This window comes from Puma concolor, chromosome E4 (genome assembly GCF_028749965.1).
Source record: "Puma concolor isolate L17-30 chromosome E4, mPumCon1.1.hap2, whole genome shotgun sequence".
NCBI lineage: Eukaryota > Metazoa > Chordata > Mammalia > Carnivora > Felidae > Puma > Puma concolor.
Window position 1 is genome coordinate 69,309,888 of NC_141683.1, and position 25,117 is coordinate 69,335,004.

The 25,117-nt window shown below is 46.2% G+C and overlaps 1 protein-coding gene across 3 annotated transcripts in view; it reads right to left on the minus strand.

Annotated features, from left to right (window-relative positions):
* Positions 1-25,117, minus strand: part of CNIH3 (cornichon family AMPA receptor auxiliary protein 3) — a 247,843-nt gene that overhangs the window by 205,100 nt on the left and 17,626 nt on the right. For all 3 annotated transcript variants that reach the window (XM_086693935.1, XM_086693934.1, XM_086693932.1), the window contains 2 exons: positions 14,506-14,682; positions 11,306-11,500 (listed from right to left, as the gene is read on the minus strand). The gene's annotated coding sequence lies outside the window, so the exon portion shown is untranslated. The remainder of the gene's footprint in view (positions 1-11,305; positions 11,501-14,505; positions 14,683-25,117) is intronic.

Genomic DNA, 25,117 nt, shown 5'->3' on the forward strand with positions numbered 1-25,117 from the left:
GGGGCTCCAAGCCACGCCCAGACCCCGACACGAAAGTTCACACGTGGGCCTGTCACCTGCATGGTCACCTGCACCGCATCCCGGGAAATGCAGCCCCTCCTGATGCCAGAGACGAGGGGGACGGGACCCCACGCGTACATACGACCCAGGTCTCTGACCCAAAGTACCAGGATACGCCACGGCAAATTGATTAATTCCTAGACTTAGCAAAACTCCAGACATCATCACGTAACACAGAAATCCACGGTCAGCAGGTGGCAGCGGGTTCACTGTGCCGCCCAGCCACCAAGGGTCCCCGATTCCGTGTCCGGGCGGCACACAGACGGCCTTCTCGCAGTCTCCGCGACGGGCCTGACCCCAGAGGAGGCTAAAGCACAAACTCCGATGTACCGAGAAGGGCAGGCAGCTGCCTGGGGGCCGGCTGGGTCGCAGGAGCTCAGAGAGCCCCCGACCCCTGTCCCAGAGGCCTCGGGGACTCTCCCACTCCCCGGGTTATGCTCCAGGAGACAGGCCTACCTGTGGGTAGGCCTCCCGCCTCGGGCATCTCATAGACATCTTAAACTTGTAATTTCGAACTACAGTTCCCCTGCTCCCCCATCCCCTCCGTCCTCCAAACTCACTGGCCCCTCTTCACCTCCTTTATCTCTCCTCCTCTCCCCCCAGGGACTTGGCACGTGCCGCATCCCGCCCTCCCTGCGCTCAGCGACTTCCCAAGCCCTCTCCTCCCGCACTGGGAGCCCCACCGCTCCTGGGGGCTCAGGGCCCCCGCCCCAGGGAGGACCCCTCAGCCGCCGGCCACGCCGCCTCTCCACTGTGCCCTCCTGGCCGCGTGGACCCAGCTTCTGGGGCACACTTGCTGCTGTCGTGGCCGTGCACGCGCAGGGTGACCCCCTCATCAGTGTCCGCAGGCCCCCCCCCCCCGCCGTGTCTCCTGGGACCCTCAGCGGCGACACAACCTGGCACCGACCTGACCAGCCAAGGAGCTCGGTTTTGTCTCTTTGTTTTCACCGACGCACTTATTTATTGAGGTCTAACCTGCAGACACGGTGACTCAATATTTGTGTATATTGTGAAACGATCAGCACAAGAAAGTCTGGCTAACAACCACCACCGTGCAGTCACTGAAAACACCTCTTCCCATGATGATGAGGAAGAAGCCCCAAGAGCTCGCGGGGACGGAGCGGTGGCAAGAAGAACCTGAAAACTGCGGCAGCAGGAGGCTGTGGGTCCTGCGTTCATTCCTGGGCCCGCTTCCGCCTTACTGTGACCGAGGGACAAGGTTTGCGAGAAATGTGGCTCCAGGCACAGGGCCGGCAGGCAGAGGACTTGATAAACCGGTTCCCACCTTTGGTCTTCTCTCCCTGCCCGCCTTCCTGCTTCCAGAAGGCAGGCTGGAGGAGGCCCCATGCTGCCAGGCGAGGGGAGGACACGGGGACACACAGGGACAGCTGGGCGCCAGGGAGATGTGCACATTCCGTTCCTTCTCATCCCTGGGACTACGCGGCATTTCAAGGGCGTGGTGATTTTTGGGGCATCCGGGTGGATCAGTCGGTTAAGCGTCTGACTTCAGCTTGGGTCACAATCTCCCAGTGCGTGAGCTTGAGCTCCGCATCGGGCTCTGTGCTGACAGCTCAGAGCCTGGAGCCCGCTTCGGATTCTGTGTCTCCCACTCTCTCTGCCCCTCCCCTGGTCACACTCTGTCTCTCTCTCTCTCTCTCTCTCTCTCAAAAATAAATAAACGTTAAAAAATTTTTTTCTAACAAAAGGACTTGGTGATTTTTGAGGTTCTGTATGAAAATGATGTGAGATCTAATTTTTCCAAGTCCTTGCGGTCCATTCTATCCAGAGGGTGTGAAATACCAACACTGTAGGTACAATACTCAGAAATTACATCATCACAGTTTTTGGCCCAGCACAGGGCATGAGACCGGTTCAGACACGGGCCCCGGTGGCTTCTAAGACGGAGAGTCTGGAGACTTGATTCCGGACCTTGCTGTTACTTTGAAGAGCCACATCAGATCAGATCGACGTGTTCAAGTGCACCGTCTGTGAAAACTCTGCAGTCGGTGACAGACGACTTACGCAGCGATGGCTCCGGGGCAGAGTGGTGTAGACAGAGGCGCCTGGGCCCGTGAGCAGACTAGGGGGAGGGCATGGGGTCTCGGGGCTGGGGACAGAGAGTGCCTCCCCTGCGCCACTGCTGGGCCCCCAGGCACTTAGGGCCACCAGGCAAAGAGAAGGACCTGAGTTGTATCTCCGATACTCGAGATGAACCCGTTATCCGCAAATGACACCATTTTTTTTTCACCATGACCAAAACAAGACATGTGGGACACACCTTCTAGGTCGCCTGGACACCTGGTTGAGAAACTCAGAAATTACTGGATCACTTTCCTGGATGAGAAGGTGCACTGGTTTCCCAGCGTGTGCCTCCCCGTCACCAACCCCGATCTGGCTTCGGTTCAGCCTGTCTGTGCTTCTAACACCACGGCCGTGTTGCCGAAAACCTGTGTGCAGTTAGGTCTTTGTAAACAGTCCCACGTTGGAAAGGCACTGAGGGAGCTTCAAATACCGAAACGATGGCTACAAAGATGGGAAAATGCTTAGAGTCAGTGTTAGGAGGAAAGAGTCACAATCAAACCTGTGTGTGCACCATGGATAAAGGTTTCAAATAACATAGATGTACACTTGATAAAATTCTGGAATAGAATTTACCAAAATTGATAATACATTAGGGTGATGGAATATGGGTAATTTTTTTATTTTTTTAATGTTTATTTTATTTTTGAGAAAGAGACCAAGTGTGAGTGGGGGAAGGACAGAGAGAGAAGGAGAGACAGAATCCGAAGCAAGTTCCTGGCTCTGCGCTGTCATCACAGAGCCTGACGTGGGGCTCGAACTCACGAACCAGGAGATCGTGACCTGAGCTCAAGTAGGATGTTCAACTAACTGAGTCACCCAGGCGCCCTGGGTAATCTATTTCTCATTCTACTTCCCAAACTTTCTGGATTGATGTTTTTAAAACTAAAAATATGAATTAAAAGAATTCTGAGTGCGTGGCTGGCTCAGTTGTTAGAACATGCGATTCTTGATCTCGGGGTCATGAGTTTGAACCCTGCGTTGGGTATAGAGATTACTTGAATAAATAAACAGACAGAAAGAGAGAAAGAAAGAGAATTCTGCAATAAATCTTATGTTAAAAGTTGAACATTTATTCCACTGTGCTGTTATTCTGAATCTTTCCACAATGAACTTCTTTTAAGTTGAGGCAAATCTGTATTGCAAAGGGTTTAAAAACAACATTACCCATTACAATAATATTTAAAGGTAACAAATAGAATAACCCTGAAGTCAATCAAAATTAAAAGGTGAAGGAGAAAAACAGAAGATTTCTCTGTAAGCAACTCCCCAGGCAGTTCACGTGCGCAGGACGGGCTCTGGCCCACCTCTGTGCAAGTTCTGTCCCGGGACCCGTGCAACCTCCCCAGCGCCTCTGTCCAAATGGGAAAGCGTTGGTATTTTGGCCAACAGCACACACACCCCTTCCTTGAGCCCCTGGGGCGGGCGGAAACTACCTCAGAGACGCACCCTGGATCTACACACTCACACACACCCCCACCCACACACGCACACACACACCACACACGCACACTCTCACATACATGTTCACAGCCACACTCACACACACTCGGTGTCAAACCCTTCAGAGCCTCAGGGAGGTTTCCCTGGCCTTTTGGTTTGCTAAGCACAACTCTAAAGGCCGAAACAAAACAAAACAAAACGGTGAGCATCGCCATGCTCTGCAAATACAAAATTGCCGCATATAGGGGCGTCTGGGTGGCTTCGTCGGTGAAGCAACTGACTCTTGACTTCGGCTCGGGTCATGATCTCACAGTTCGTGAGTTTGAGCCCCACGTCGGGCTCTGTGGCGGCGGTACAGAGCCCGCTTGGGAGTCTCTCTCTCTCCCTCCCTCTGCTCCCTGCCCCATCCACGTGATCACACGCTCTCTCTCAAAATAAATAAACTTTTAAAAATAAATAAATAAATAAATAAATAAATAAATAAATAGGAAAAACCTCTTCTTTCTCATCCTGAAATACCCTTGTCCACTGGTGAGAAATCAACACGCCCTGGGACAAAAGCTCTCGCTACCCAGGGACGTCGCTGACCACACCCTTGTAAAGTGACGAGCCTGCTCCTTGGTTCCATGCTGGCCCTGCTGGACATTACAGCAAAGGAGCCAAAGTCACTCGGTCTTGCCATCAACGGATGGCGTCTGCTTTTATCTTCCACGCGCCTAACAGCCTCTGCTATAAACTCAGGCATGAAGTTGAAACTTCTGGAAATAACCTCAAAACGAGATGCAATAACCCCGGAGCAGGGGCTCCCGACCAGCGACACCGCAGTGAGCCCACTCACGAGTGCTCCCCGCCAGTGCGGCCACGGACATCCATCCGGTCTGGGCCACCAGGCTTGGTCAGGACTTCCAGGACCTTCCAGCATGGAAACGGGTGACTGACTCAGTGAAGGTCGATGATCGACCTGAGATTGGCAAAACAGACATCGCCTTCCTGGGACTGAGGGAGCGGACTGAACTGCGGTGAAGGTTCTGTCTTAAGCAGGTATGTGAGGAAAAACGGTCCTTCCACCTTCGTCTCTAACCGTCAGCTTAACCTGCTTTCATAAGTGGCAATGGAACATTCCGTAAGCGATACACTAGGCCGACATCCCACCTTAGAATCCAGCAGGAAGAAGACCTGTGATGAAAATGACAAAGTTTAATGAAAGTTACAAAGTTTAATTTCCAGTAATGGCCTTGTTTAACGAGCAGCTTACAAAATTCCTGCAGATTTAACGATCCTCGCTTGTGAGCCAACGGCAGTCAGCTCTGGGGAAAGTCTCCTGGAACCCACGCTTATAGAACATCCGCTTTACAGGTAATAGAGAATTTCCCTGCAGGTCAGGAACTTGACAACCTGCAGCGTCTCAGACAGAGGACGCCTCTACAGTCAAACCACAGGGGACCACACGGAAGGGTCCTTGTTCCTTAGCTCAGGAGACGAGCTGATCAAGGTGATGAAATAATTCTGACACATGAAAGTAAATGACAGTGAGGGGCGCCTGGGTGGCTCAGTTGGTTAAGCGTCCGACTCTGGCTCAGGTCATGATCTTGCAGTTCGTGAGTTTGAGCCCCACGTCGGGCTCTGTGCTGTCAGCTCAGAGCCTGGAGCCTGCTTCCGATTCTGTGTCTCCCTCTCTCTCTCTCTCTCTCTCTCTCTCTCTGCCTCTCCCCTACTCTATCTCTCTCTCAAAAATAAATAAACACCGGGGCGCCTGGGTGGCGCAGTCGGTTAAGCGTCCGACTTCAGCCAGGTCACGATCTTGCGGTCCGTGAGTTCGAGCCCCGCGTCAGGCTCTGGGCTGATGGCTCGGAGCCTGGAGCCTGTTTCCGATTCTGTGTCTCCCTCTCTCTCTGCCCCTTCCCCGTTCATGCTCTGTCTCTCTCTGTCCCATAAATAAATAAAAAAAAAGTTGAAAAAAAAATTAAAAATAAATAAATAAATAAATAAATAAACATCAAAAACAAAAGGAAAAACTCTTTCTTAAAAAAAAAAAAAAAGCCAATGACAGCAACAGAGGATTTACAAGTTAACTCTGAGAGCAGATCCGCCCTGGTTTTATGAGCGTGCAGCAAGGATGCCTCTGTACAGACAGCCCCTGACTGGAACGGCTCCGCTTCCTAGTTTCCGACTCTTGAGACGGAAGCAAGGCACTACACGCCCGGTAGAAACCACACTTCCAGTGGTGAATTTTGACCCTTTCCTAGGCTAGCGATCTGTGACATTCTCCGGCGAGGTTGGGCAGAGGTCCCCGCTCCCTGCCAGCCGGCGGTCAAGGGGTTAGCGCCGCACGCCCACGGCCATTCTCTGCCCACAAGACCGTTACACTCTTCAGTAGAGTCGTCAATAAATTACACGAGATACTCAACGCTTCACTAGAAAATGGGCTTTGTGTTAGATGATTTTGCCCAACTGCAGGCTAATGGGGGTTTCTGAGAAGTTTCGAGGTCGGCAGGTGTATTAACTGTATTTCCGGGTTAACGGTATTTTCAACTGACAAGGGGTTTATCGGACTTGACTCCGTTGTAAGTCAAGAAAGTTGTGTATTAACAACCAGTGAACATAAACGGTGAACCAGTGAACATAACAAGATATCAGTCGAGTTACACCGAACCAGAAAACTTCAAAACAACCTAAGAGGTCAAATCTGAGTGTCAGGTTGGGGCTGGACTGTAAGGAGAACTGGCTGGCCCACCCTCACCTTTGCACCCGTCCACTTTGCACACCCGTCCACTTTGCACCCGGAGACAAAACAAACAAACAAACAGAACCAAACCACAAAAACCAGGATCGCTCTGTGTGTTCCCAGCCCGCAAAATATGAAACCTCGAACCTTTCCTGCAGGTTACTGACCCCCTACAAAAAAACATGTCTCTCCCTAACTTTTACAAAGTTGATGTCTGAAGATCCGTCTCAGCCTGTGTAAATACTAAAATCATGCAAGAAAACTAATTTTTCTATGCTACACGGACTGACTGTAAACTCAGTGATTCGGTAATTTCTCCCTTTAAACACCTGTTGCCTTTTTTCCTTGCTCAGCCTGTCTTTCTCAAGCCTGGACTCCCTTACAAACCTCTTTATAAGCCAAGTTGTTTTCTTAAGGTATTTTCATCTCTGAGTCCTTCTGTGACAGTGACTTGCTTATCTGTCCCCATCTTGTGGTCCTACATACCTCTCTCCATACCTGCTTCTAGTCATGGCCGTGTGGCTCCTGTCAAACCAACCTTCTCACAAATAACAACTGTAAACTCTGGGCAAAACATAACAACAACTAACCAAAGACACTGGGGAGTAACCAGAACAGGCAGATACCGGAAGGAAGTGAGCCATTGGATGGAGGGAAGAGAAGTGGGTGCATTTCCTGGTTTTTATGGCTTTTATCCAGGGGGACGTGCTTGGATTACAGTAAACGAGGCAGCTAAAAGTCAGAAGGAAAACCCAAAGTCTTACTCCCGTGAAGCACCAGAACATAGAGTTGAGAGAGACACAGCTCCTGTAAAGCAAAGGGGAAACCCTGGAAAGTGGAGAGCCAGAAAGGGAGAGCCCCAGACTGCGTGCATAAATTTTGCGGGAGCCCCTGGCTCGTGCCAGAACCACACTGGAGGAAGCAGCCCTCAAGATATCCAGCCAAGACTACATGAAGTGAGCAGAAATTTGACCTACGGTTCACAGCACAGAAGACAAAGCTAGCAGTCTGAATGCAACCAAGTTAACTGCCTACCACCAGAAACAAACAAACAAACAAACAAACACAGAACACAACTCTTATAGACACAGAACACAACTCTTCACGAGAACACTCCAGAATTGAGAATCTCGACAACACATCATTCACAATGTTCAGGACACGGTTCTAACCTACTTAACAATTGGGGCGCCTGGGTGGCTCAGTTGGTTAAGCGTCTGACTCTTGACCTTGGCTCAGGTCAAGATCTCACGGTTCACAAGTCTGAGCCCCATGTCAGGCTCTGCTCTGTTCTGACAGCGAGAAGCCTGCTTGGGATTTTCTCCCTCCTTCTCTCTCTGCCCTTCCCCCCACCCCCATGCACGCACACTCTCTCTCTCTCTCTCTCTCTGGAAAATAATAAACTTAAAAAATAAAAAAAATAAACTTAAAAAAGTACTTAGAATAATTACAAAGAAACAGGAAGACATTATCTACACTCCAGAAAGAAATAAAATCAATGAATATCAACCCTGATGAATAGTATGTGTTGTATGAATAGTATGATTCACATACTATTAGCAGATAAGGGCTATAAAACAATTATCGTAACTAAGCTCAAGGACATAAAGGAAAGTGTGTTTATAATAAATGAAAAATACCAGCAGGTAACTAGAAACTATAAAAAGAACTAAATAGAAATTCTGGAACTGAAAAGTATACATCTGAAATGTTAAAAACCACTGGATGGGCTTAACAGCAGACTGAAGACGAACTTAAAGACAGATGAATAGATTTCTTCTCTCTTTTTTTTTTTTTAAGTTTATTTATTTATTTTGAGAGAGAGAGTGAGAGACAGAGCTTGAGCAGGGGAGGGGCAGAGAGAGAGAGGAAGACACATAATCTGAAACAGGCTCCAGGCTCTGAGCCATCAGCACAGAGCCCGATGCGAGGCCTGAACCCACAGCCATGAGATCATGACCAGAGCTGAAGTCAGACGCTTAACCGACTGAGCCCCCAGGCGCCCCAGTAGATTTGTTTTCTACTCTGAAGAGCCAAAGGGGGAAAAAAAACGCTGAAAACATAACAGCTTCAGGAAGCGGCAGGACATTATGAGAAGAGTAAACATACGTGCAATTAGAGTCACAGAGGAGAAGAGAAACAGACAAGACACTTGAAGACATAATGGCCAAGCTTTTCCCCAAATTGCTACCCCATCTAGACAGCAAGCTCAGTGAAACTCAGGAACTCCAGGCTACACATCCTTAGTGGTCCACTCAGCGCCTGGCAAAACGGCAGATTTGCCCCTTATACACATTTATGTGTTCAGCACCCAACCTAATTCTTTATTGAGTGCTTACTGTATGTAAAGCGCGATGAAAGGCGATTTGCTCGGTTTGCTTACGGTCGTCCCTACTGAAGGGAGAACACAACCCTGTGAGTCCCGAGTGAGAAGAGGTCTCCTATCAGCAGGCGACAGTTCCAGGGGCCTCTCTCCAGATCCCCTTCAAACAGTCCTTTTCTCCCCAAACTTTGTCCGTTTAGGACAAAAGCGGGAGCCTCGTCCACACAATTTTCACTAATTCTGCTTGAAGGCGCCTTTCGCTTTTAGGCAGAATTTATATCCTAGGGACATCTCCAGGTGATTAACCGCGACACACGGCGACGCTTGTGTCACATGTAAGGAGAAACGGCTGAACAGGACCATCTCTCCACCTGGAAAGCGTACACAGTTGCAGAGGTGTGAACGCCCCTCCAGGGCGTAAAGTCTAGAAGCTCGACAGGACTCCGTTTGCGTGTATGTCAGAGAGACAGCAAGGCAGAGAGAGTCGCAGAGGCAGACGCAGGGTGAGCGGGACTCTTAGCATTCCCTCCTGTCCGTGAAACGTCGCGTCGCGGCCGTTTCCTCGGGCTGCCTGCTCGCTGTCCACTTGGAGCCCGAGCTTCTGAGAGGCAGCCTGTCCACAAGTGAACTCAACAACACGCCCCGGCAGACGGGTGCCGGTCTGAGAGGCTCCTTCAAAGTCTCACCGTGGATACAAGGGCACGGTTTGGGGCACAATGCCCAAAACGAGACGCCTGGAACCATGAATTTAGTAAACCCCCTGAAAAGAGCCGCTGGAAATGTCTCATTTCTGTTGCAAAAAAGAATTCACCCACAAAGATACGAGCAGAAATTAGATTTGGGTATGTTTGCAGGAGCCTCTGCGTCCAGGAAGTGGCATTTATGAGTTTGGTTCTGGATCTGTCACTGGCTCCATAAGTGACTTCAGCCAGTGTTGTAGTCACTGGTGCCTGCGTAGCCGCCAGTCGGGGATAAGATTCTCTGCCACCCGTTTCTCGGCCGTGCCACATGTGTCATATCATGGCGGTTGTCAACCTGAGTTACTCCTGTGCTCCCGGCACTGTGATGCACTCTGCTTGCGTTCTTTCTTTTTTTTATTTTTTTTATTTTTTAAACATTTATTTATTATTGAGAGACAGAGAGACACAGAGCATGAGCAGGGGAGGGGCCGACAGATGAAGAGACGCAGAATCCGAAGCAGGCTCCAGGCTCCAGGCTCCGAGCTGTCAGCACGGAGCCCGACGCGGGGCTCGAACCCACGAACCGCGAGATCATGACGTGAGCCGAAGTCGGACGCTCAACCGGCTGAGCCACCTGGGCGCCCCTACTTGTGTTATTTCTGATCCTACCAACCCTCCTGAAGGTGGGCACTATTCAATTTATAGATGATGATGCTGAATCTCAGAGAGGTTCAGATTTGGAAAAGTCACACTAACTAGTACGTAGTAGTGACAGGATTCTACCAGACGCCTCTTGTGATTTTATCTTAGTGTGGTTTTATCCATTACTTGATATATAAAAATACTCTACGTGTGTATATATACGTATATACGTATATATACATACATATACGTATATATGTGTATATACATATATACGTATATATGTATATACATATATATACATACATATATGTATATACGTATATATATACATGTATATACATATATATATACACACATATATATGGGGGAGGAGAAGGGGGAGGAGAAGGAAGAGGAGAAGGAGGAGGACGCAAAAGAAGGAGGAAGAGGAGGAGGAGAGGGGGAAGAGGAGGAAGACGAAGGAAGCTTAGGAACTACGTGCATGGAGTGTAAATCCAGATCAAAGATGAGATACGGCCTAAATCAACCAGAGACTGTAAACAAAGCACAGTAAAAGCTACAGGCTGCGAGGACCACACATAAAACAAAAAGTCAGAGAGTATTTAGATGCCTGGTGCGTCCCCTGAAAATCACTGAAGACTCTTAGTTTTTGCGTTGTATCCATCTGGACCTGGAAAACAAACCAGGAGTCTTACACCCACACCACACGAGACCAGGGCTGTGCGTCCCCCCACATGACGTCTGTACTCGAAGACGAGTCTCTAATGTTTGTAAATCCGCAGCACTGGAAAAATGGTCGTTGACGAGCACACGGGAGCCCACTGTACCGTCTCTGTATTTGGGCAGGACTAAGATTTCCCATAACCTAAGTTTTAAAAGCGAGAAAGGGGGAAAGAGAAAGCAAAAGAAAAACGGCAGTCCGCCTAGGATGGAAAACAAGCAAGGCCTGAAACCAAAGAAGAAATCCTGATACAGTAAGTGACTCGTGAAGGGGCCTCTTTCCCCCGGCTGGACAACAGTTCTAAGACATCAAGAGGAGAAAATGCAGGGAGGAGAGAGAAAGGTCCTCCTGTGAAAACCCGAGTGTGTTCTCACGAGACGTGAGGGACGCCAAATGACCAAGAAAAGCCAGCATCTTGGAAGAGACGCCAGAGGGGCCCGATATGGCGGAGCCCGAGCGCCTGCACAGGGACCTCGTGAACAAGGGCAGGCGACACCAGACGATTGCTGACAATGAACGTAACAGCATCCCAGAGCAGAACTCAAAAACATGCCTAGGATATTGACATACGCATACCAAAGACAGATCTACACTGATGTCCCCGTGAATCGGTCTGCTTAAGCACTCACCAGGACTTCCAAACACTTAATTGATCTTTCTCGAGTTGACCTTGTTTGCTGCCATTGGCATGAAGCGGCCAGCTGGGGCTGTGACGGTTATTCTTCTGTTCACGCATAACTTGTAAACCGGTGATTCCCGACGTTTTTCAAGTTACCATGGCTTACTTGATTTTATGAAAATTGTTCCTTTTTTTTTTTTTCTCCCTAAAGGAAAAAAAGCTTTATGACATATTTGTTTTTTGTTTTTTTTTTTTTTTGGATGAAACTAAACAAAACTAAAAGTCCTGGTAATTCTCTTCAAAAAACTGTCTTTCGGGGTCCGTGGCTAGCTCAGCCAGTGGAGCTGCAATCCTTGATCTTGGGGTTGTGAGTTCGGGCCCCAAGTAGAGATTACTTAAAACTAAAATCTTTAGGGGCGCCTGGGTGGGTCAGTCAGTTAAGCGTCTGACTCTTGATTTTGGCTCAGGTCATGATTTCACGGTTTGTGAGATTGAGCCCCACACTGGTCTCTGTGCTGACACCACAGAGCCTACTTGGGATTCTTTCTCTCCCTCTCTCTCTGTTCCCCCACTCTCATGCGCAGCTCTTTCTCTCTCAAAATAAATAAATAAACATTTTTAAAAAAGAAGATCCTTAAAAAATTGTTTTTCATGGGATGCCTGGGTGGCTCAGTGAGTTAAACATCTGAGTCCTGATTTTGGTCATGATCTCGTGGTTCATGGGATCGAGCTGTGTATGGGGCTCTGTACTGATAGCACAGAGTCTGCTTAGGACTCTCTCTCTCCTTCTCTCTCTCTCTGTCCCTCCCCCAGGTGCTCTCTTTCTCTTTCTCTCAAAATAAATAAATAAACATTTTTAAAAATTGTTTTTCTCTTTTTTCAATGTTTATTTATTTTTGAGAGAGACAGAGCGCAAGCAGGAGAGGGGCAGAGAGAGAGGGAGACGCAGAATCTGAAGCAGGCTCCAGGATCCGAGCTGTCGGCACGGAGCCCGACGCGGGGCTCGAACCCACAAAAGGCAAGATCGTGACCTGAGCCAAAGTCGAATGTTTAACCGACTGAGCCACCCAGGCGCCCCCCCCCAAAACTGTTTTTCATATTAATAGGAGCAGAAAAATATCTAGCATTCAATAAGGTTAAACATCCAATGAAAGACTACGAGCCACACAAAGGAATAGGAAAACCTTACCCTTAACAAGGAGAATGATCAATGAGGATAAACCGACCCACAACTGATAGCCCCAGATGTGAGCATTAACAGACAAGGACATAAAAACAGCCATCACAGTTGTATTATACGTGTTCAAAATTTCAGTGGACGACCTGAAAGCTATTTCTTAAAGACTCTTATCAAATTTCTAGACAATATAGCAATGGAACAGAACAAAGAGCACAAAACTAAACCCATGCATTTTTGGTCTACTAATTTATGACAAAGGACACAAGGACGTACAACGGAGAAAATACAGTCTCTTCAGTAAATAGCACTGGGAAAATTGAACAGTCACATGCACAGGAATAAAATCAAACCTCAGTCTCACACTATATACAAAAATCAACTCAAAATCGACTGAAGACTTAAATTTCAGACCTGAAAGCATAAAAATCCTAGAAGAAAACATAGGTGGTGAGCTCCCTGACACCTCTCTCGCGATGAGTTTTTGGATTTGACACTAAAAAGCAAAAGCAACAAAGGCAAAAATAAACAAGTGGGACCACATCAAACGAAGAAGCTCCTGTGCTGTTGGCGGGACCTAATTTGGTGCCACCACTGTGGGAAACAGTACAGAGGTTCCTCAAAACATTAAAAATAGAGCTCCCTTATGGGCCAGTAATTTCACTTCTGGGTATACATCCAGGGGAAGGAAGGCAGGCCATCAAAGAGGCGTCTGCAGCTCTGTGATCTTACAGCATTCTTTTTTTTTTTTTTTTTAACGTTTATTTATTTTTGAGACAGAGAGAGACAGAGCATGAACAGGGGAGGGGCAGAGAGAGAGGGAGACACAGAATCCGACACAGGCTCCAGGCTCTGAGCGGTCAACACAGAGCCCGATGCGAGGCTCGAACTCACGGACCGTGAGATCGTGACCTGAGCCGAAGTCGGACGCTCAACCGACTGAGCCACCCAGGCGCCCCTCTTACAGCATTCTTCACAAGGGTCGAGATATGGATACAACCTAAGTGTCCATCAGCGAAGGAATGGACAACAACGTGCACACGCACATATGCATACATACACTGGGATATCATTCCACCATGAGAAAGGAAACCCTGACACTCGTGACATCGTGGATGGACCGTGATGGCATCACACGAACTGAACTAAGCCAAGGGGAAAAACTACATGGTGTCACTTCCATGTGCAACCAAACAATACAAGTCAAGCTCACAGAAACAGAGAACGGACGGGCACCTGGGGGGCCCAGGCGGTGAAGCGGTCGACTTCGGCTCAGGTCATGATCTCCCAGCTCCTGAGTTCAAGCCCCACGCCGGGCTCTGTGCTGACAGCTCGGAGCCTGGAGCCTGCTTCGGATTCTGTCTTCCTCTCTCTCTGCCCCTCCCCTGCTTGCACTCTGTCTCTCGGTCTCTCTCTCTCTCTGACTCTCTCTCAAAATAAAGAAACATTTAAAAAATTAAAAAAAAGAAAAAAGAAACAGAAAAGAGACAAGTGGTTGCCACAGCGGGGGAGGGGACAATAGAGAGGTTGTTAAAAGGGCACAAGGGGTGCCTGGGTGGCTCGGTCGGTTAAGCGTCCGACTTCGGCTCAGGTCATGATCTCACGGTCCGTGAGTTCGAGCCCCGCGTCGGGCTCTGTGCTGACAGCCTGGAGCCTGCTTCGGATTCTGTGTCTCCCTCTCTCTCTGCCCCTCCCTTGTTCATGCTCTGTCTCTCTCTGCCTCAAAAATAAATAAACATTAAAAAAAATAAAACAAACAAAAAAAAAACATTAATAAAGCACAAACTTTCAGCTAGAAGATGAATAAGGACTCAGGATCTAATGCACAACATGAGGACTACAGCTGATAATACTGTGTCACATAACTGAAATTTGCTAAGACAGAGAACTCAAATGTTCTCACACACATACGCACAAACACACACAAGATAAATATTGGAGGTGATGGGTGCGTTAATTAACTGGATGGGAGAAACTCTTTCACAATGTACACATATATCAAATCATCACAGTGTATCCTTTAAACGTCTTACCATTTTAGGGCGCCTGGATGGCTCAGTTAGTTGAGCGTTGACTCTTGGTTTCGGCTCAGCTCGTGATCCCAAGGTTGTGGGTTCGAGTTCCGAACGGGGCTCTGCGCTGACAGTGTGGAGACTGCTTGGAATTCTCTTTGTTTCTCCCTCTTCCCCTCTACGTTGCTCCTACTCTCTCTAAAATTAAACAAAGAAAATTTTTTTAAAAATAAATATCTTACCATCTTTTTTGTCAATCATACTTTAATAAAGCTGAAAAAAATAAAGTAAAATAAAATAAAATACCAGCCAACACCTAAACAACTCCTTAAAAAAAAAAACTTCTAGAGACAAAAACTACATTATCTGAAACAAAAATTAGGTCAGATAGAATCAATGGCAAAGTAGATATTGCAAAAGAAAAGGTTAGTGAATTTGAAACATAGCAATAGAAGCTACTCAAAACTAAACAGAAAGAGAAAAAAAAAAAGAATTTAAAGAAATAAAATCCTCGGTGAGCTGTGGGCCAATGTCAAGCAGCCTCATATACATGTAATGGGAATCCCCCAAGGGTACGAGGCATAGGGACATAAAACAATATTTGAAGAAACAGTGGTTGAAATTTTTCCAAATTGCATGGAAACTGTAAAGCCACAGATATGAGAAGCCCCATAAACCCCGGCACTTGCAACATGAAGAAAGCCATTTCAAGGCACATCATATCTATGCTGAAAACTGCTGATAAAAAATTGGCAAAAAAAAAAAAAAAAAAAAATGAACCCTAACCGCAGCCTTCCACCGTTTACAAAAATTAACTCAAAATGCATCGATTCAAATGTAAAATGTAAAACTATGAAATTATGAGGAAAAAACAACACAGGAGAAAATCTTGAAGATGTTCAACTAGGAAGAGTGCTTAGATCTGATGTTAATAATATGATCCGTAAAAAGGAAAACTTGACAAATTAGACCTCTTAAAAATTAAAAATGTTTGCTCTGAGAGAGAACCTGTTGAGAAAACAAAAAGACAGATTACAGACTGGAACAAAATCTTTGCAAACCACCCATCTACCAAAGGACTCGGTGTCTAGAATATATAAAGAACTCTCAAAACTCAATAGCAGAAAAGCACACAATACGGTTAGAAAGTTGGTTAAGGACATGTCAATGAAGTGAATATGCAGGTGGAAAATAACCAAATGACCCAATGTCAAAAATCAGCAACCAGGGAAATGCACGTTAAAGCCACAAAACAAAAAATCTCAGTGCTGGCAAGAATGTGGAAAGACTGGATCACCCAGAGATTGCTGGGAGGAATATAAAAGGCTACAGCCACTCTGGAAAATAATTTGGCATTTTCTTCTCAAACTAAAAATGCACTTACCATGCAACCCAGCCTTAGCACTGTTGGGTATTTATCCCAGGCAAATCAAAACCTACATACACTCAAAAACCTATACGTGAACATCCATAGCAACTTTATTTGTAATAGCCAAAAACTAGACTCAACACAAATGTCCTTCAATGTGTAAATAATTAAATACATTGTGGGACATCCACACCAAGGAATACTACTGAGAGATCAAAAGGCACAAATTCTTGGTACAATGAGATCTTGGGCTGGCCTCCAGGGAAAGCAAAAAGCTTTATATTGCACGATACCATGTAAACGATTCCATTTACATAACATTCCTGAGATAACTAGAATACGAAATGGACAACAGATTAGTGGTTGCCGGAGGTCACGGATTGGAGGAAGGGGGGCAGAGTGGCTACGAAGGTACAGGGGAGCCTTGTGGTGATGAGAGACACTATATCTCACTTGCCGTGGCAATTACAGGAAGCCATGCATAAAGTAAAACTGCACAGATACATACATACACACATCCGTGCACACGCAAATGAGTACATGTAGAGCTAAGGAAATCTGCATAAACTCTGGGTTGTATCAATGCCAATTTCCTAGTTTTAATGCAGTCCTATGGTTACACAAGAGATCAACATTGAAGGAGGCGGCTGAAGGGGACACCGGACCTTCCTATACATTTCTCTGCCACTTCCTGTGGATCTATAATCATTTCAAAAGACAAAGTTAAAGAGAATAAGAAACTTACTATTTACAAAACAACAATATAGCCTAGGGTTTCTTACTGTTACAAAAACAACAATATAGCCTAGGGTTTCTTACGTACTATAGCAAATATATAAGTAAAAGGTACGACAGCAATGGCATAGAAACCAGGAGAAGAGAAACAAAGGTAGACTCCACGGGCTCTCACACTACACCTCCGGTGGCAGAATGTAACCTGATGGCAGACTGATGAGTTAAAGACAATACCGTGACCCTAAAACCCCAACGTAACCACTAAAACATCAAGGTGAAGAGATACAACTAACAAGCCAACAAAGAAGATAAAATGGAGGGGCGCCTGGGTGACTCAGTCGGTTAAGCATCCAACTTCAGCTCAGGTCATGATCTCATGGCTTGTGGGTTCAAGCCCCACGTCGGGGTCTGTGCTGACAGTTCAGAGCCTGGAGCCTGCTTTGGATTCTCTGTCTCCCTCTCTCTGCCCCTCCCCTGCTCATGCTCTCTCTCTCTCAAAAATAAATAAACAAACAAATAAAAAAGATAAGATGGAAACACAAAAAATATTCAAATCCAAAAGAAGGCAGCAAGAGAGGAAAAAGGGAATAAAGAACAGATGAAACTAACAGAAAACAAATATAAATGACAAATTTATTTTTTTAATATTTCACATAACCAAATTTTTTAATGTTTTTTATTTATTTTCGAGAGAGAAAGAGAATGCACACAAGCAGGGGAGGGGCAGACAGAGAGGGAGACATGGAATGTGAAGCTGGCTCCAGGCTCTGAGCTGTCAGCACAGAGCCCGATGCGGGGCTCAAACCCACGAACCACAAGATCATGACTTGAGCCAAAGTCAGACGCTCAACCAATTGAGCCACCCAGGTGCTCCGATGATAAATTTAAATGTAATCATATGAGGGGCACCTGAGTGGTTCGGTCGGTCAGTTAAGCGTCCAACTCTTAATTTTGGCTCAGGTCATGATCTCACTGTTTGTGAGATCAAGCCCCGCATCAGTCTGTGCTGATAGTGGGAGCCTACTGAGACTCTTTCCCTCCCTCTCTCTCTGCCCATCTCCTGGTCGCTCACTCACATGGTCTCTCTCAAACTAAATAAAATAAACTTTTAAAAATGTAATCAGATAAATAATAACTGTGTCCAACAAAAGCAAAATGCACACTCTTCAAGTACACATGGAACATTTATCAAGATGGATCATATTCTGGGCCATAAAACTTATCTCAATAAATGTAAAAGGGCTTAACTCATACAAAGTATGTTCTGTAATCACATGGAATTAAATTAGGAATAACAGAAAGATATCCGGAAAAATCTCAAAATATTTGGAAATTAAATAACACATCTCTAAATAACCCATGGGTCAAAGAATAAATGAAAAGGAAAATTAGAAAGTACTTTTCATGACATGAAAATGAAAATACAATCTATCAGAGTTTGTGGGATTCTGCTAAAGCAATTCTTATAGGGAAATTTACAGCACTAATTGCCTATTAGAATAAAAGAAAGGTCTCAAATCAATGACCTCAGGACCTATGATATGAAACTAGAAAAAGAAGAATAAATGAAACCAAAGTAAGCAGAACATAGGAAATAACAAAGATCAAAGAGAAAATCGATGAAATAGAAAACAGAAAAACAACACACAGAATAAATGAAATCTAAAGGTGGTTCTTTGAAAAGATCAATACAATTAATACACTTCTAGACAGACTGATCAGGAAAAAAGAGAGAAGAGACAAATTACCAATATCAGGAATGACAGAAGTAAGTGACATCACTACAGACTTTACAGATACTAACGGGATAACAAGAGAATATTATAAACAACTTTATGCTTATAAATTTGACAACTTAGATAAAACATTGTTTGAAAGATACAAACTACGAAAGCTCACTCAAGAAGAAATAAATAACTTGAATAGACTTTTTTTAATTTTTTTTAATATTTTATTTATTTTTGATAGAGAGCACAAGTGGGGGAGGGGCAGAGAGAGAAGAAGACGTAAAATCTGAAGCAGGTTCCAGGCTCAGAGCTGTCAGCACAAAGCCCAAGGCAGGGCTCAAAGTCACAAATTGTGAGATCATGACCTGAGCCGAAGTTGGACGCCTAACCCACTGAGCCACCCAGGTGCCCCTTGAATAGAACTATTTCTGTTAAAGACATTAAATTAAATTAATTAAGGTTTAAATCCTTCCACAAAGAAAGCTCCTAGCCCAGATAGTGAATTCTACCAAGTATTTAAGGAAAAAGTAACACCAACTCTACACAGAGTCTTCCAGAAAATTGAAGAAGAGTAAATAATTTCCACTTCACTCTATGAGCTAGCACTGCTCTGATACCAAGGCCAAAAAACATTATAAGAGAAAAAACCACAGAGCAATATCCTCATGAACATGGATACAAAATTCTTAAATAAATTTCAGTAAATGGAATCCAACAATTATTAAAAGGGTAGTACAGGGGTAATACAGTTGGTTAAGCGCCCAACTCTTGATATTGGCTCAGGTCATGATCTCACAGTCATAAGATCAAGCCCCACATTGGGCTCTGTGCTGGGCATGGAGCCTGCTTGGGATTCTCTCTCTCTTCCTCTCCCTCTGCCCCTCCCCTACTTGTACTCACTCTGTCTCTAAAAAAAAAAACAAAAACAAAAAAAAAACAAAAAAAAAATAACATTTTAAAAGAGTAATACATTATGACTAAGCATGGTTTATCCCAAGAATGCAGCCTCAGTTTAACATTTGAAAAAGAATGTCAGTCATTCTATTAACAAATTCATAAGAAACGCCATGTGATCATCTCTAATGCAGAAAAAGCATTTGATAAAATGCGACACTTTTTCATGACAAAAAGACTCAACAGACTAGGAATAGAAGGAAACTTCTTCAACCTGATAAAGAGCATTATGAAAAGCCTGTAGCTGGGGCACCTGGGTGGCTCAGTGAGTTAAGCATCCTACTTTGGCTCAGGTCATGATCTCATGGTTCGTGAGTTCAAGCCCCACGCTGACAGCTCAGAGCCTAGAGCCTGCTTCCGATTCTGTGTCTCCCTCCCTCTGCCCCTCTCCTACTCACACTCTGTCTCTGTCTCTCAAAAATTAATAAACATTGAAACAAATTTTTTTGAAAAGTCTATAGCTAACATCATAGTTAGTGGTGAAGAACTGAATACTTCCCCCCAAGATCAGGAACAACATGAGGACATCCATTCTCATTACTTCTGTTCCACAGTGTACTAGAGGCTCTAGCCAGTGCAATCAAGCAAGAAAAAGAAATAAAAGGCATCGAGGTTGGAAAGGAAAACATAAAGTTGCCCTTAGCCCCAAACAATATCATCATCCAAGTAGAAAATGTGATGGAATCTACAAAAAAGCTACCAGAACTAGTGAGTTTAGTAAGTTTAATAAGAACATAAGATCAATATAACAGGTCAATTGTATTTCTGTATACTCACAACACAAAATCAGAAACTGAAATTTTTCAAAATAATACTATTTATAACAGCATCAAAACAAAAAAAAAAGAAAATTAGGATAAATATGGCAAAAGGTATGCAAACAGCTACGCTGAAAACTACAAAACATTGCTAAAGAAAATTAAAGAAGAGCTTTTTAAAGGGTGGAGAAATATACATTTTCCTCGAATCTGAGAACTCAATATTGCTAGGACGTTGACTCTCCCCAAATTGTTCTATAGATTCAGTGCAATGCCAGCGAAGATCCCAGGTGGATCTTGCAGAAATTAGCAAGGTGATTTTAACATTTAAATGAACACGTGAAGAGCTTAGAATAGCCAAAATTGCTACGAAACAAAATACAGTTGGCGAACTCAAACTACCTGACTTCAAGATTTGTATAAAGGCTACAAGAATTGAAAAGTGTGATTTGGTGTAAATAAGCAAACAGATGAAGGGGACACAACAGGGAACCCGGAAATAGACCTACACATATATGGACAACTACTTTTTTTTTTTTTTTTTTAATTTTTTTTTCAACGTTTATTTATTTTTGGGACAGAGAGAGACAGAGCATGAACGGGGGAGGGGCAGAGAGAGAGGGAGACACAGAATCGGAAACAGGCTCCAGGCTCTGAGCCATCAGCCTAGAGCCCGACGCGGGGCTTGAACTCATGAACCGCGAGATCGTGACCTGGCTGAAGTCGGATGCTTAACCGACTGCGCCACCCAGGCGCCCCTGGACAACTACTTTTTGACAAAGCTGCCAAAGCAGTCAGTGGAGAAAGGGCAGGGCTGGAATGACTGGATACCCACACACAAACACAATGACCTCCAGTTCATACCTGGCGCCATATGCAACATGGAGTGATAGGTCTAAAGGCACAACCCAAAATGGTACAACTTCTAGAAAAAAATGTTGGAGAAAAATCGTGTGATTTGGAGGCAGGCAAAGATTACTTAGAACACCAAAAACGTGACCCCACAAAAGAAAAATTGATAAAGTGCACTTAGTCAAAATCTTAAATTTAGCTCCTAAGAGAATGAAGATGACTTGTAAACTGAGAGAAAACCTTTAAAACGTGTATCGGATAAAGGATTTGTATTCGCACTACATAAAAAAACTCTGAAATACTAATAACGAGAAAAAAACACATTTTTAAAGTGTATTTAGTTTGAGAGACAGAGAGAGAATGAGAGCGAGAGGAAGGGCAGAGAGAGAGCGGGAGAGAGAGAATCCCAAGCAAGCTCTGAGCCCGACTCAGGGCTCAAACTCACAAACAGTGAGATCATGACTTGAACCGAAACCAAGAGTCAGACGCTTAACCGACTGGCCACCCAGGCGCCCCAACAACACAATCTTTTAAATGGGTAAAGCATTTGAACAGGTACTTCCTCAAAGAAAACACACAGATGGAAAACAAGCAAACAGAAGGACTCATCAGGGGAATGCACACCAAAGCCACGGCAAGAGCCCACCTCGCACCTATCGAAATGGCTAAAACTGAAAAGACTCACCATCCCGAGTGCTGGGAAGGTGACAGAGAGAGAAACTGGAAGTCCCACACGTTGGTGGAAACATAAGATGGTCCGACCACCTTGTAAAACAGTTGGGCAGCTCTTTACAAAGATAAGCAGAGCACAGGGGATTTTTAGGGCCGTGGAACTGTGGGGAATAAGTTTAGCAATTCCCTGAGTTTGCACCAATGGGTTAACAGGGTTTAGGACTAAAGCACCTAGGATTAGGTAAACAGAGCAAAAGTGCCCCCAGCATAGTACAAGATCAGAAAGCTGCTTCCACAGAATGCAAGGTCCACAATAGGTAAACAGGTAAACAGGGCAACAGACTGCACAGCAGGGTGAAATTGCCCAGATCTGAGCTAGTTAGCAAAATAAAGGTGCCTTGTTGACCCTGAGGTAGCATGCTCAGTCCGTCTTATCCCCTAGACAAGTTAAGATAAACAGACATGCCTCGTGCCTGCCATAAACAGCCATCTGCCCTGCGTCGGGATTTTGTTTTGTATTGACCCAAACCCCTAACACCACATATCTTCGAAACCCCCTTTCTCTCACACGCGAGTTAATGTTCACAGTTTTATTGTCTCTTTCTGCACGTCCGTCACCATTGTTTGTAAGCCTTCTGATGCTACTAAATACGGAGCAAGGACCCTTACTCGGAGCTCTTGTCTCCTCCCGGTCATTAGCCTCTCTCATATTCAATTCTGCATCTTCTCCCTTGCTGGACAAGAGAGAACTCCAGACTCAAAGTCTGTGACATGGAACTATTCTGAATGATACTGTAACGGTGGATACATGTCATTATAATCTGTTAAAACCCATAGAATGAACACTGTGTGTCAACTACACTCAAGTAAAAAAAAAGAAAAAGAAAAAAACCAACATAGAACGTAGAGCATCAGGAGCCAATCTTAGGGATGCTGTCGATGGCTGATAACGTGTCAACACGGGTGGACAGGTCGGAACGAATGCACCATCTGGTGTGGGGTGCTGGCGGTGGGGGAGGCTGTGCCTGTGTGGGGTAAGGGCTGCATCAGAACCCTCTGTCCTTACCGCTCAATTTTGCTGTGAACCTAAAACTGCTCTACAAAATAAAGACTATTTGAAAAGACACAGGGGGCGAAGTATGGATCCACGCTACGACACGATGAACCTTGAAAACACCACACGGAGTAAAAGAAGCCAGTCCCAAAGGACCACATACGATATGATTTCATTGACATGGGATGTCCACAGTAAGTAAATAAGAGAGACCAAACGTGGATTATTAGTGGGTAAGAGCCACCGGGGGAGGAGGAAAACAGGGAATGACTATTAACTGGCAAAACACAGTTTCTTCTGGGTTGAATGTTCTAAATTTAAGAGAGCAGTGCTGGTGCACAGCTCCGTGAATGTACTAGAAACCACTGAACTGTACACGTAAGTGGGTGAATTTTATGGTATGTTCACTAAAATCTTGAGAAATGTTTTAAAAATTAAAAACTATGAAAACCGAAAGAAGAAATGATTTATACGGTTATTCTGGAAGGCACATACGTGCGAGGAAAAGTATACGGTCAAAAACAGACATATACGTGAATTCGTGACATCTCTTTTACTTGTGGTCTCGAGTTGGACATGGGACCAGGACAGCAGGAGCCCCTTCTGTGCGGACATTGTTCCATGGAACACTGGCATGATGATCTCCCCACGGAAGGAAAGGGGTAAGAGTCGTACTGGTTATGAAAACGTCTACTCTCCAAAATGTATAATGACTCAGAGGTAAGTCTGTCTGTATTACACATCTTTTGTTTAAAACGTACAGTGATGGGGGCCCCTGGGTGGCTCAGTCGGTGAAACATCCGACTTCAGCTCAGGTCATGATCTTGTTGTTCGTGAGTTCAAGCCCCACGTCGGGCTCTGTGCAGACAGCCCAGAGCCTGGAGCCTGCTTCGGATTCTGTGTCTCCCTCTCTCTCTGCCTTTCCCCCGTGCATGCCCTCTCAAAAATAAATTGAACATTTAAACAAAGATCCTTCTGTGCATTTATGGAAGCCCAGCTCCACCCCACTCACCCCACCTCCACGGCAACAACACTCAAAATTCAGTAATTCCAAGAACGACGGCACCAACAGATCCATTTTGCTGTGCGCACAGAGTCCTACCAGAGATCCGAGTTGTGTGATTTCTGTTTTTTATGAGAGCAGTGGCCCCGTGCCGTGGTCTGGGTGAGAACAGGAAAACGGGTGGGTGCCACTGAGGGCCCCCATCTGTAAGTCTGGCTTCGGGTAACACGGACACACGAGCTTGACCTTCACTTCCTGGAGACCAGAAGTTCATAGTCGCGGGCTGTGTTGGCAGGTCCGTGAGGTCATCCAGGGTCAGCCTTCTGCCGTGGTCCTTGGCGTGTGGCCCCCGTCCTCGGGCTGACATGGTGGCTGCTACAGACCTGGAATGTGGTCAGCAGATGCGGGAAGGGGAAAGGGCAAAGGGAGGTACTCTGACTGTTCCGGGAGGTAAGGACGGAGCTGCCCCGAGCAGGGAGAGGGCGATGGCCAGCAGGTCAGGCGCCTGGCTGTTTGGAGCCAGAAAGACGGTGGATGCAGGAACCGATCCCGGGATAACACGCGTGCTGTCCTGACCCTCGAGGGCACAAAAGGGCTGATGTCCGGAGCTGAAACGCCTGGGTTTAAAGACCAACAACCTTTCTTAAAGACCAACGGCTGCAAAGGAGTTCACTGCTGTGTTTAGGTCCCACCCTCCAGGGAACTCTCCCCACGAGGACCGAACTCGGCACCGGGGACTCTGAACATCTTGCACGTTCCCCAAGGCTGCTTAGCTGCCCAGGGTTCTTGAACTCACGAACAGCGAGATCACGACCGGAGCCAAAGTCGGACGTTCAGCCGACTAAACCACCCAGGCGCCCCAGAAATATCTTCTGTTTACCGAGGCTGACGGCGGGGGGGGGGGGGGTGGTAAGAGGGAAGAGGGGCATGAGAATGCAAAGCGGAGAGACAGGTGACAGGTTCATGGTGAGCTGAGTGAAGGGCACGGTCAAGCAGGGGCAGGAAACACGGGTATCGGACAGCGAGAAGCACAGAGAAGGTGGCCGCTTTCATCACACCCGGCTCTCCTGCCGGAGGCAGGCCACCCCCACCCGAGCCCTGCTCCGAGTTGGAACCTGGGAGAATCTGCCTCGCTCGCCCGGTGAAAGGTGCTCCTGGGGCCTCACACCTGCGAGGCGGCAGGGACCTGAGCGCGGGCTTGGCTCTCCACCTGGAGCCCCTCGGAGGAGGGCAGCCTGGCAGGGGCTGCTGCCTTCCCTCCTGTGCCCCGAGGAGCTACCACAAGCTCCAGGACCAGCCTCCCCTCAGCAGCGGGCCGGTGAGTGAGTGCCAGGTGCACGGTGCTCCCTCAAAACGCATGAAGGGACTAAAGGTGCCTGAATGCGGAACAAGGGGGGCAGGAGCCCCGGAGGGAACATCGTGCGCTTCTGGACGTCCTGCCTTAGCCGGTACTTCAGCTACAATGTCAAGTAATTCACCCCTTCTGTGCACAACAGAACTCAGAGGGAA